Source organism: Ursus americanus, chromosome 3 (assembly GCF_024610735.1).
Source record: "Ursus americanus isolate L20-20 chromosome 3, mUrsAme1.1.p, whole genome shotgun sequence".
In the NCBI taxonomy this organism is placed as follows: Eukaryota; Metazoa; Chordata; class Mammalia; order Carnivora; family Ursidae; genus Ursus; species Ursus americanus.
Window position 1 is genome coordinate 31,354,271 of NC_142129.1, and position 12,916 is coordinate 31,367,186.

General features: G+C 41.8%; 1 long non-coding RNA gene and 1 pseudogene across 6 annotated transcripts in view; one reads left to right on the plus strand and one right to left on the minus strand.

Annotated features, from left to right (window-relative positions):
* LOC123789027 (uncharacterized) overlaps positions 1-12,916 on the plus strand; it is a 108,229-nt gene that overhangs the window by 78,514 nt on the left and 16,799 nt on the right. For 4 of the 6 annotated variants that reach the window (XR_015723885.1, XR_015723883.1, XR_015723888.1 and 1 more), the window contains 2 exons: positions 4,206-4,342; positions 5,658-12,880. This is a non-coding gene — a long non-coding RNA (uncharacterized LOC123789027). The remainder of the gene's footprint in view (positions 1-4,205; positions 4,343-5,657; positions 12,881-12,916) is intronic. The other 2 variants (XR_015723886.1, XR_015723887.1) reach the window with 2 other exon arrangements.
* Positions 837-3,618, minus strand: LOC148110358 (ubiquitin-like FUBI-ribosomal protein eS30 fusion protein pseudogene; annotated as a pseudogene).

The window sequence follows — 12,916 nt, forward strand, 5'->3', positions numbered from 1 at the left end:
ACACCAGTTCTTTATCACATTTGCCTGTCATAGGGCAGCTCACAACATGGCAGCTGGCTTCTCTCAGAGCATGTGAGGGACAGAGTGGGTAAGAACCAGCAAGATGAGTCATAGTTTTTTTGGTCAATGAATCTGAAGCAACATCTCATCATGTTGCTATATTCTTTTTGTTAGGAGCAAGTCAACTGGTCCAGCCCACATTCTAGGGGAGAGAATTACACAAGAGCATGAACACCAGGAAGAAAAGATCATTGGGGCCATTTTAAAAGCTGCCTACCACAACTGTGGAGAATTTCCCTACTTTTCTGGTGACCATACCCTTGTAAAATCTTGAATTCCTTATGCAACTACCAGGCAAACTCAGACAAATCTGAATTTGGATAGGTTCTCACTCTCGGACTCCTGTTTTACAGTTTCTTCAGAAAAGGGATCTGGCAGCAATATACAAATGGATTAAAGAAGACTTGTGGTTAAGAAAACAAACCATGTAACTATCATTAACAGTACTGATGAAAGCAGTAAAAAGTCCAAACCAGGATGGTGGTAGGGAGCTTCAAGAGAGGATATAGATGCAAAAGAGGCAGAAAAGTAAGAATCAAAAATACTTGCTTCCAAACTGAATATAGAAAATGGAAAGAAAGGAACAACAACTTGGATTCCCAGGTGGATCCAGGATACTTCTGGCATTTATGGAAAATGGGAAAATTTGGGAAGAAATCCAGATTTGGGGAAAAATGGTTAAATGTGATATGCTAAATTTGAGGTGGTTTTTGTTTTTGTTTTTATTTTGACTGAACTAAATGTCTTTATCAGGGAAAGTCAGGATTACAACAGACTTAAGAGTTGGCATTGGGGCTCTTCTTGCCAAAGGTGGGCATGACATTGACCAAGCCCCAGTTGTCCTACATCTGCCACTTGGCTCAGCCTGTCTTCTTCTTTTTCTCCTGTTTGGCCACCTCTGCCCTCTGACATGGCCAGCACGGGCCGGAAAACCATGGACTCTAGCTCTAAGCATGTGGCCAACTACCTCCAGGGTGGTCAGAACTTCTACTCCATGCTGATCTATGGTAGCCTCATCTTTGAGGGACGTGCCTGCCAGGAGCACCACTTGATGTTCTAGAGCGATGTCCTCCAGTGAGGCTCCACGAGCCTTGATCTGGGTGACCTGGCTGGTCACCTCAAGGGTATGTAGCTCCTGGGCGCAGACAGAGCTGCATGGCAGTGACTGAACTGGGGCCACCACAGCCACTATCTCGAAGATGGAGTTGAGAAAAAGCTAAATTTGAAGTTTTGCATTAAGTTATGAATGAGCAGATATAACTTGCTTAATTTTGTGCCCGTTGGTCTCAGACATGCAAAGACATAGAAAAGAGTACCATGACTTTCAAGATACACAACATCCAGACAGCAGGGGAGAGTGACAGAAGCCAGGGACAGAGGGCAGGACAGGAGGTAGAGATTTATTTGCTATCAATATAGAAACTTCGAGAGAAGATAGAGTCAGAGGAGGGCTCCAAGTGGGAAGGTAGAAGAAAGAAGAGCCCTCCAATAAACCCCTGCGTTTGAAATCCTCCCTGGGAGCCAGTTCGCCTCTGCACTACGGTGTGGCAGTGCTGCAGGCCAGAGCGCTTCTCTGCTCAGTCAGACGCTTGCTTAACGAGTGGCCTGCGAACATGACAGCCTTGACATCACCACCGCCAGCACTGCGACCGTGGCACCTGCCTGGAAGAGAAGTAGAAATGCCATATCTTCAAGAAAATCCACAGTCTGTTCTTGACAGAAAGCTTGTAGTCATTACAACAAAAGGAAATAAGAGAACAACCCTTGAAATTAAAAAACAAATCCAAACAGCAAACAAAATGAAACCAATAACCAAATAAACAATCAAGAAACCCCAAAAGTTGTTGTTTTGTTTTGTTTTTTTAAAAACTTGTCAAAATTATCAAACAAAAGAGTTGTTCAAAGAAGTCTGTGGAGGATACCTGGATGCCAAGTGCTGCTTAACTCCTCCCCTTTTGTCCTTTCTCCTCCTCTTTACCCTCCTGTCATTATTTTCTCTCCTGTTCCTTCATTTTCCTGCTTGTGTCCTCACTCTTCCCCTCCCCCCGCCGCACCCCACAGACTGCTCCCACCCTCCAGTCTCTAATTCTAGTTTTTTAAGTTAGAAAGTATGGAAGTTTATTATAGGACATCCGGATAGTATGGCTAAATGGAATGGAAAGAGCTGTAGGTCATTTTGAGAATCATCTATGATGTGAATTTTAAAATTGCTACAAGCAAGATTTTATTGACCATGATGCTTTCTTTTATTTTCTCTTCTCATTTTCTTCTTTTTCATTTTCAGTTTCATCAAAGGATTTCTCAGTGTCTTAAGGATTTCAAATATTGAGGGGTTGATCTCGCCTCGTGACAGCAAGTTCAGTGTTTTTGCCACCTGACTTAATCACTTCCGGAAGGATCAATCCAGATTGTCCATTTCTTTTTTTTTTTTAATGATTTATTTATTCATTTAGGAGAGGGGGAGGCAAGCGGAGGGAGGGGCAGAGGGAGAGAGAGAGAGAGAGAATCTTGAGCAGACTCCCTACTGATTGCGGAGCCCGATGCAGGGCTTGACCCCACGACCCCAAGATCACCACCCATGTGGAACCAAGAGTCAGACACTCAACTGACTGCGGCACCCAGGCACCCTCAGATTGTCATTTCAATGGCTTTGTCAGTATAGTGTTTCTCCAGAAATTCACACCGTGACTTGGCACCCTGGCCTATGGCATTGGCCTCCCTGGAGTGGTTTGTTCATGAGGGGCCAGTCTTCCGAGGGTGGGAATGTAAAGATGAAGGCAGGTTGGGTTGTGGAGGGGGTGGGGCGGGTAAGAAGCAGCCCCAGGAGAAGGAGCTAAAGCACAGTCTCCATTAGCCCAGGAGGCCCATGGGGACAAGACTCCCAAACTGGTCCTGGCAGCCAGCATGGAGAAAATTTATAGTTTTCTCTTCTCTCTGTACTCATCTATAGCAGAGTCCAACAAAGGGCAAATAAAATATTTTCTGGACAAATATAAATATTAATGAAAACTGTTGTAAAATTTCCATATTGTAGGATGCTATAAAAGGAGAATACTTCACTTCCAGTTTCTCTTATAAATAAGGATTGTTAGTGTAAGGAATGTTCTTTGGAAAGCTTTTCTTTTTTTTAATTTAAGTTTATGGAATATGGAAATGACCTAAAGTATTAACATAAAACTTGATGATGGATATTTTGTAGGAAATAATTCAAAATGTCAAAAGAATTTTTAGCACAGAGTTTTTAGTATAGCAAAAATGTGTTACAGAAATGTGTAAAAATGAAGACGTGGATCCATAAATCGTGGTGTATACATACAATGAAATCTTGTGCAGCTACTAAAAAAAATTCTTTCCAAGTTTTCAATGATATATGGAGTTGCCTAAGTAGAAAAGAAACACAATATCCTTAAAAGCAAGGTAAAAAAATGTGATCGATCTACATGTATTGATATGGAACCATCTTCAAGATGATGATGTAGCGAGTAGGATTTTTCATTGTCACAAGCTTTGTTTTACAAAAATACGGTTGACCTTGAACAGCACAGGTTTGACCTGCATGCGTCCACTGACATACACATTTTTTTCAATACAGTACAGTAAATACATTTTCTTTCTTATGACTTTCTTAATAACATTTTCTTTTCTCTAGTTTATTTTATTGGAAACGTATAGTATATAATACATATACAAAACTTGTTCCTTGACTGTTATGTTATCTGGTCAACAGCGGGCTACTTGTTAAGTTTTGGAGGAGTCAAAAGTTATGTGTCCCTAACCCCTGCATTGTTCAAGGATCCACTATATAATTTTACTTGTCCTTAATTGCTGTAACATCTGACTCTTCTTTCCCGTTATCTGTAGTGGAAGAAGACATAATTTAGTCATTTCTAAGTAGACTGTCAAATGCAGTGATTTCTCAGGCAAGCAAAGCAAGGTATTGCATGCTAGAATTTTGCTGTGGTTGCCCCTGAAAACCCAGATGCCGTCACCGCTGTGCTTGCTACAAGGCCCGTGTGCATTACTTTATGCACTCAGCTCTTGTGTCTAAACCTCACTGTGCGTGCTGATTGGCAAATAAGTTACATGGCTGCATGGTTTCAAGGCAATTTTAGAAATGTAATCTGTTGTTTTCTTTTACTTTCCAGCTTCTCTGGTATATAATGGAACCCATGCAGGTTTGGAACTATTTGGTAATGGAACCATAAGTGGCTACAGCATCATCCCCGTAGGATGACAAGATCGGTCTTCAGTGTGAGGTTGCTAACCACATACCAGCCCCATGGTACCTAATAATTGATTTTAACAATGCAATTTGATTATTCAACTTGATTATTCTATTTGATTGAGAAAGAATGACTTTAGTGGTTAAGTTTCCCTTTCCAATTATGCCAGATTTACCCTTGTGGAATTGCAGATATCTCTTAGAATGATAACATTTGTCAAATGAGACAGTGCAGTCATTTAGCAATCGCTCAGAGTATCCGCTGAGCACCACATGCAAGATAATCAAGTAGAAATCAATCGTGCCTTGTATTTGCACAGTGCTTAGACTTTGTAGAACACACCCAAGCCTTTTCTTACCTGATCCTAAAAATAGATTTGTGTTGGGGCACGTGGGTGACAGTTGGTTAAGCGTCTGCCTTTGGCTCAGGTCATGATCCCAGGGTCCTGGGATCGAGTCCTGCATTGGGCTCCCTGCTCAGCAGGGGGTCTGCTTCTCCCTCTCCTTTTGCCTCTCCACTCCCGCTTGTGGTCTCTTGTGCTCACTCTCTCAAATAAATAAAAAAAGAAAATCTTTAAAAAATTTAAAATAGGTTTGTGAAGTGAACTGGGAAGAGATCCCCATTTTATAGATGAAGAAACAGAGGGCCAGAGTTAAACCATTTGCCCTAAGTCAAACCAGTAGTAGATGGTGAAATTGGGACCAGGACTTAGCTGATTATATTTGAGTACTGTTTTCCACACTGTCACATTTTCTATTGACTCCATGAAGAGGCTTTGGTAGGGAAGCTGGAGAAAACCTGAGGAATGGGAAGGAGACACCTCTGGGATGGGGAGGACAAAAGAGGGCACTTTTTAAAAGGAGAAGCTAGCAGAGCTGGGGGTCCTTCTTTTACCAACTTCCCAACCTGGGCCAAGGGCCAACCCTGAGTAGGTGCATTTCCAGCTCAGATTCCGTACCTTCTTCTACCCCCCCTACCCGTTTTGTCCTGTGTCCCTGGCCACAAAAGACCTGACCATTAGAAAAAAGGTACAAGTTATAAGTATGAGATCCCACTTGTCAAGGAACATTATAAAAATCTGTGGTATGTTAGACTTGGTAAGGGAGCACTCCTTCATTTTCAGAAGAACTCTGTGAACTCCACCTCTGATCTGCAAGCACAGTGTCTCTAAGGCCAGGGACTTCTTTGGTGTGTGTTGAAAGGACGACAAAGACAAGAAAAACGAGCCCACTGATTCTGAGCAAAATCACAGCCCGAAAGTCACAGCTTACCTGCTAATATTTTGTATTCTTAATGTTTGATATGGTGTTTGGGAATAATTCACTAAGGTTTGATTAGATTTACATAAAAATGATAGGCTTTCTGAAATCGCAGGTGAGGAGTGGGTGCGAGGAAGGAGGTGATGAGATCAAGGCTGTCCACGTAACACGGTGTAAGCCAAAAGAGAAGAGCTGTGCACCTCTTCTGCCTAGTTTTCTAGAGCAGCCCAACTACCCACGGTCGGCAAAGGAAAAGAACAAAGGGATGGAAACGAAAAACACCCATGTCTTTTGCAGGAGAAAAGAGCGAAGGTAAAAATTCTGCCAAATAATTTTAATGCTATTCTGTCAGCCTGAAGAAAGAGAAGTTCTCTGTGTAGCAAATCATGAGGCTTCTCTTCACGAACCGTGCTTGGCAAAGGGGGTTCTTCCCATGTGTCTCTCTTGGGAAAATGTTTTCACATTGGTGGTCGCTAAGCTTCATCAGCACATTGTGATAGGTAAGCCAGTTATGGGTTTAGTTGGTTGCTTGTTTGTGTGTTCATTTACACTTGACTTTGTTCTAAAAATGCTTGGTGGTGGGTAGAGTGCCCAATAGCTCATTGTGCTTTGTGCATTGATCATATGTAGTCAGTTATTAAAAGCACAAGTGATCCTTTCAAAGGACGTCTGTGTGAATAGTGGAGTACAGCTTTATTATTCTAACTAGGAAAATAAGCCAGAATGCTTTTTGATTAAACTAACAGTAGGTCTGCAACCATTTCAGCAATAGATTAAGGTAGGACAATTTTAGTTGAAGATGATCAACAGTGTATATGCCGCAAGGATCCCTGAGGCTGACCTACTCAACTGCCATGCTCCGGGCAAACCCCAGAAGTGCACTCTTGTGACTCTGAGCCTCAGAGAACTTGGGCCCAAACCAGTACCTCTTTTACCAGAAAAACTATAACAGAGAGGCACTGAGATGTGTCACTAGAGACTGAACAAGATGTTTACATAATTACTGATAATTTCATTCAGTCTGATTTTAATCTCAAACCAGTTTGGGTTCTCTCCAAGCTTCAAGAACAAAACATTTATCATGGTAGAGTTGCAAAATGTCTACAAGTGAAGTCTCTGTCTTTAGCGAGATGGGTTTGAGACTACTGCAACCACTTTCTAGCTAGTTCTGTGTCCAGTGCTATGGGTTTGGATGAGTCACTTAAACCCCGTGCTTTAGTTTCCACATTTTGAAAATGGGGTAATGAGAATATCTACCTCAGCACCTTGTTGTATCAAATGAAATACCATTTATAAGATGCTGAAGCACGATGTGCAAGCTTGTTGATGCTCGCTATTATTACCACGTGCCTAGTACTGTCTTAGGCCTGACAGGTGTCGAAATGTCTTAGTCCATTCAGGCTGCTATAACAAAAGCCCATCACTGGGTGGGTTACAAACAACAGACATTTATTTCTCACAGTTCTGGAGGCTGGGAACTCTAAGATCAATCCCAGTGCCAGCAAATTTGGTGTCCGGTGAGACACTACCTCCTGATTCATAGGCCTCACATGTCCTCACATGGCAGAAGGAGGGAGGGAGCTCTCTGAGGTCTCTTTTATAAGGGCACTAATCCCATTTATGAGGGTTCCATGCTCATGACTTAATCATCTCCCAGAGGTCCCACTTCTAAATGCTGTCACATTAGGGATTAGGATTTAACATATGAACATATGTTGGGGGGGATACAAACATTTAGTCTATAGCAGAAGATGATTAAATAGTCTGCCCTCAAGGAGCTTGTATAACTCTGGGTTCTCCAGAGAAGCAGAACAAATAGGATATGGAGATACAGATTTATTATTTTTTAAAAATTTCCATCAGATGTTATTTTTTAAAAACCAATATGCATTTTGCAGTAAGTGGCACTAATTACACAGTAATTATTAGATAAGTAATGTGAAACCACAGAACCATAACTTTGCCACAGCCACACAGATGTGGCCTTTCTGGCTGAGCACATTTAAAAAAAAAAAAAATCTAGATGCCCACACCACACCAAAACTATGCCAAGGAAATCTGTCAAGGCATAAAGCTCTGGTGACTCACTAGAGTATCTAGATATAGATTTAGAGATTTAGATTTAGAGAGATTTTCTGTAAGAAATTGGTATCAATTTAGAGAGATTTACTATAAGAAATCTGAGAAGGAAGCTGAGAAGTACAAGCCCTGGAGTCATCGGCAAGCTGGAAACCCAAGAGATCCCGTGGGATAACTTCCAGTCTGAAGCCAAGGCAAATGGCAAGAGAAGACCAATGGAGCAGCTCGAAGAAGTCAGGTAGAGAGAAGGACTCTTTCTTATTCAGCCCTTTATTCTATTCAGGCCTTCAACGAATTGGATGAGGCCCACCTTCACTGGGGAGGGTGATCCGCTTTACTTTGTCTAGCACTTGAGTGTCCATCTCATCCAGAGACACCCTCACAGACATACCCAGAAATAATGTTTAACCAAATATCTGGACACCCTATGGCCCAGTCATGTCGACACATAAAATTAAGCATTCAAGGTTGTAGAATGGTAAGAAAGATAAATGTGTAGGTAACTATTATAATGGAATAAGGGAAATGCAGAATTGGAAGAACATACAAGAAGCCGTGAGAGTCCTGGAAGAGAGATACGTCAATCTGGGGTGGTTGGGCCAGGTTTCTAGACGTTTGAGTACTTGAACTGAGGTTTGCAGTTTGGGGAGTGGTTTTCTACATGTCCGGGAAAATGGAAGGGGCACAGGATTCTAGGCCATTTCTCACCCACTTGGTTGCTAACACACTAGTCCAAGTGACCGCTGTGTTCAATATGCTCTCCTACTAGCCTTCGACCTGGCCTCCTTGCTTTGATTTTTGTACTGCTACTATCAATTCTCCATACAGCAGCTAATGGAGGGGCCTTAAATCCATAAGTCAGCCCATGGTACCCCTACTGTTAATGCTCTAGTAATTTGCCATCATATTTGGTAGAAAATCAAAGTCCTAACACTGCAGTACCCCATATAATATGACTCCCCATTACCTTTCCCACCTAATTTCCTGTGACTTCCCTTTTCTGTTGCTGGTTTCAGCTACACCAAGACCTTTCATGAGTCTGACGACGTGCTTTGACTTCAAGGTATTTGTTTCTACCCAGAACACTTCTGCAAATCGTCATACGGCTCCGTCTCTTACTGCAGCCAGGTCTCTGCTCAAAGTCAGCAGCCTTCAATGGCACAACATTTCTGTTGTCCATTTATTCTGCCTTTTTTAGTTGGTTGGTTTTATTGTTTTGCACATACCTGGAAACCTTCCTGGATGAGATGGTACTTGAGTTGGGTATTGAAGGATGAGAAAGCAGGTAAGAAAGGGGGGGAAGAGAATCCCAGACCAAAGGACCAGCATGGAATGCCACGGTGGAGAAAGGCGGGTGGTTCCCCTGGTGTGGGTGAATAGGAGAAAGCTAGCGAGGACGCCGGGGCTGTCTGTGGGTACATGAATAATGTACCTGTAGGCCCTGCTGCTCTTGCCCACATCTGCCAGCAGCCCAGCCTTCGTCCTTCATTCAGAGGAGCTGGCCTCACATTTCATGTCTGATAGTGGCATTTCTCAGCCTTTTCCTCCACCCAAGGAGTCTATTTAAACATTTTTTTCTAATACCACTCCCTATGAAACTTTAATACCACACATATGCTGTCTATCTGTTTATCTGCTGTATATGCTTATCTGTGCTTTACACATAAAAATAGGATTTTCTCCTCCTGAGAGCCAGTTTTCACTTCCGTTGAGAATAAATGTTTTATAATTTTCACTGACAGCATGATTTTGTCTCTGTCTTGTCTCCTCTGTCTCTCTCTCTCCCTCAGACATACAGTTTCCAGGGAGCATCTGAATCCCACAGAATACAATATACGTGACAATAATTGAGCCACTGTTGCATAGTGGTAACGAAACTCCCATAAAACTGGAGTGATTCTCCTTCCCTCCCTTACCAATTCTGCCCCATCCCTCGTGTATGGACACTTGATTCTACATCCATGCTTCTAAGTGGCATTTGAGACTCTGAAACCTTCCAAGGAATGTCATATATGCGATTTAGAGTTCCACCTTCAGGGATAACTCATCTATTCAGATGCTACTTATCCTCAAGTCACTCCTCTGTCTCCCCGTCCCGACCAGGGAAGCGAGCTGAGGACACATGCACAGGCCACAGGAGGAAAGCAAAAAGGTCTCCGAGCAGCTTGCTTGACTACTACACTGCGGCAAAGCTTGTGTATTTTTTTAAAAAATCAGTTTTTCCAGGTGTTGAATGTAAGTATTGAATCACTAAATTGTACACTTGAAACTAACATTGCACTGTATGTTAACTAATTGGAATTTCAATAAAAGCTAAAAAGACAAATACGAATAGAACTAAATAAAAGGAAATATATGCCATGTTTATAATAAAGTAAAAATTAGCTTTTTATACAATATTTACATTTAATATACACAGTTCTATTAAGATTTGTAATCTAGTTTCTAAATTCATGATTGGTTTGAGGTAGCAAAATAGAAGGAGAAGAGAAGGGTTGATGATAACAAGGAAAATACAGAAAGGCAGTGCAAATCCCATTTACTAATATGAAAGCACATCAGTCTAGGACCAGTTAGTACAGGGGCAAGTGGTCCCTGTTCTTTACTGGTGTTTATAATGTTGTTCCTAAATGATCACATGACCTTTTATTTAGGAAAAAAGAGAATATGAATCGTGTTTTCCAAAGCTTCCAACTAAGACCATTAGAATAAAGTTCTTTGCTTAAAATAATAAAGCTTCATCTAACTGGAAAATTTAGCTACCCATAAAGACTTACTTCCATGAGGATCCTGGATAGCATCTGGTTTTAATAATTGCAGGAGCTGTCACATGTAAACAGAAGCATGGTGTTCAAAGGTTCCATGATACAAAATATAGCCTGTGCTCATTTTGAGTAATGGTGTATAGTATGAGCGACTCTGAAATGAAAAAATTAAGAGAGTATTGGTTCACATGTCCAAAATTTTAAAAATATAATCCCATATCATAAGTAGCTTCAACACTGGTCAGCACATGCTGTGATAAAAGCTTAACTAATTCCCTTGATGGGGATGATGGAAACTAAATGTGTACAGAGATTGGCTTATATCAGTACAGGTAAGTGAGTTACTGAGTGATGGAGCCATGTTGTGTAGCTAGCAGAATTGTGTTCAGCTGAAGCACTTTATCAAGAAGAGTGTTGCCTGCAGAGATAATAAGCCATTAGGATAAACTCACTTCCACCTAATCTAATACCTGAGCTTCGCTGAGAGCATGATAAAGCGATGCCTTCCTGGCGGCGGCAGCAGCGGTATGATGATCAGCACCAAGGGCTGTGGGATCAAGAACCAAACCAGATCAGGTTGTTGAATAGGGCCGGCTGACGTGGATGGGGTTGGGGTGCAGACACATCCTGAGCCCCCAGATTATCCCGTATATCTACCTGTATTTTCAACCGAAAGATGACCATCAATTTAGTCACAAAGGTGGGTACTTTTCTCTCCCTTCTTTTCCTTTTCTTTTCTAACCAATCACCCAGCTTGTGTCAATGAACTTTTCGCAGGATCGATGGAGTTAGGCAACATGAGAGTGATTGAATTAGCTGCTCTCAAAGAAACAGACTGAGAGTGTAAAAATATAATTGACTGAAAGCAAAGCTTTAAAAAAAAAAAAAAAAAAAACCTTTCTTAACATAAGGTCGTCTGGCGAAAGCCAGGAGGGAGTGTCAGAGTCTCAAGGGAGAGTAATTGTGGGTGAAGAAAAGGAAACTGATCCACAGGGAAAGAGCGTGGCACCAGTGGTTCTCTTTGCCCTCTGTTGCTTCCTTCCATGGCCTGGGCAGCCACCTGAGGCGTCCTCCAGCCTCCTTGTGGACACGAGGCTCGGGAGGCTCTTCAGAGCTCCTCTATTTGGAGGAGCAAGGGGGAAGCTCACATTGATTAAACCATTTGCCCTGTTTCCTTTATTTCTGTTTAACCATGACAACTTTAAAAATAAAAGCATAGACTTAAAATATTTTTAAATCTTGGAGGGTCATTCTTGGGTAGGCAATCCTTGAATTCCAAGCAGTGAATTTTAAGAGGTAATTTCAGGGATTAATATGTTGAAAATGCAGATTTGGAGGCCATTAAGTTCACCTTTCTTAAAACTCTTTTTCCTGATTTACACAATTAATTTCTGGTTCTTTCCTATCTCCCTGACGATTCCTACCAGCTGTGTTCACTTTTTTCCTTGTCAGAACCCACGTCGTGCATTCCTCATGGTTGTAGCCTTGGCAACTCTTCCCCTTCTCACTCTAAATACTCTGTCTTGGGGGTTTGGCCTTATTTCATGGATTGAACTATTATTCATATTCTATAAGAATTCTATATGAAAAAAAAAGAATTCCATATGAAAAGAAAAAGTGTTTTCCAAAGAATAGTCCTTACACTAACAATCCTGGTTATAAGAGAAACTGGAAATGAAATAGCCCTCTTTATGTTATTCTATGATATGGAGATTCTATAGTCGTTTCTATAGCATTCTATAATGCTTTCCCAGAAAGCATTTTACTTAACCTTTGTTCGACCATGCTGTAACTGAGTGCAGAGAGAACAGAGGACTTATAAACTCTCTCCATCATGATGAATGACCTGCCAACATCCAGTAAACAGAAGTTACTCTTAGTGATACACTGTAGCACAGTGACATGGCATTGCCATTTTGGTCTTTATTTAGGTGAAAATGTTATTTTGAAAATTCAGAACTCCTCTAATTTTTTTCATCATTAAAACTAAAGATTTAACACACTTTTAGCTAAAAGTTATGTGACTTTTAAAAAAAATATGTAAAAATATAAATGTATAAAAATAGAAACTCAGCGGATAACCCAGGAGGGCCGAGACTTTTCTACTGTGCTTACACAGATGGCCAAGATGGTGGTTTGGTGCTTGGGTCTTGGTAATTCATGGGATGGGATCCTCCTAGATCTTTCCACCTTCTATTCCCTGGGTGATCTCTGTCAAAACTGAACCTGTTTCTCTTTCAAGTAGCAGGGGCCCTGAATCAGAGCTGAGGAGGACCAGACTCACACCTGGCTGGCTGCCAGACCAGGTTGGAATTCCTGTCCCTATCAGGCTGCCGGGGACTTGGAGCTGGGACTTGAGCTCCTGCCTTTGGATCTGCTTCTCACCCCACCCCACCCTCCAAGCGGGATCTAACTTGCCCTCATGCACACCACCACCCATGTTTGTGACTAGAGAGAATCAGACTGGAGGGAGAAGAAGGAGGGAGGACAGAAGGTGAGGGGACAAGAGGGAAAACCATGTGAGAAGGGT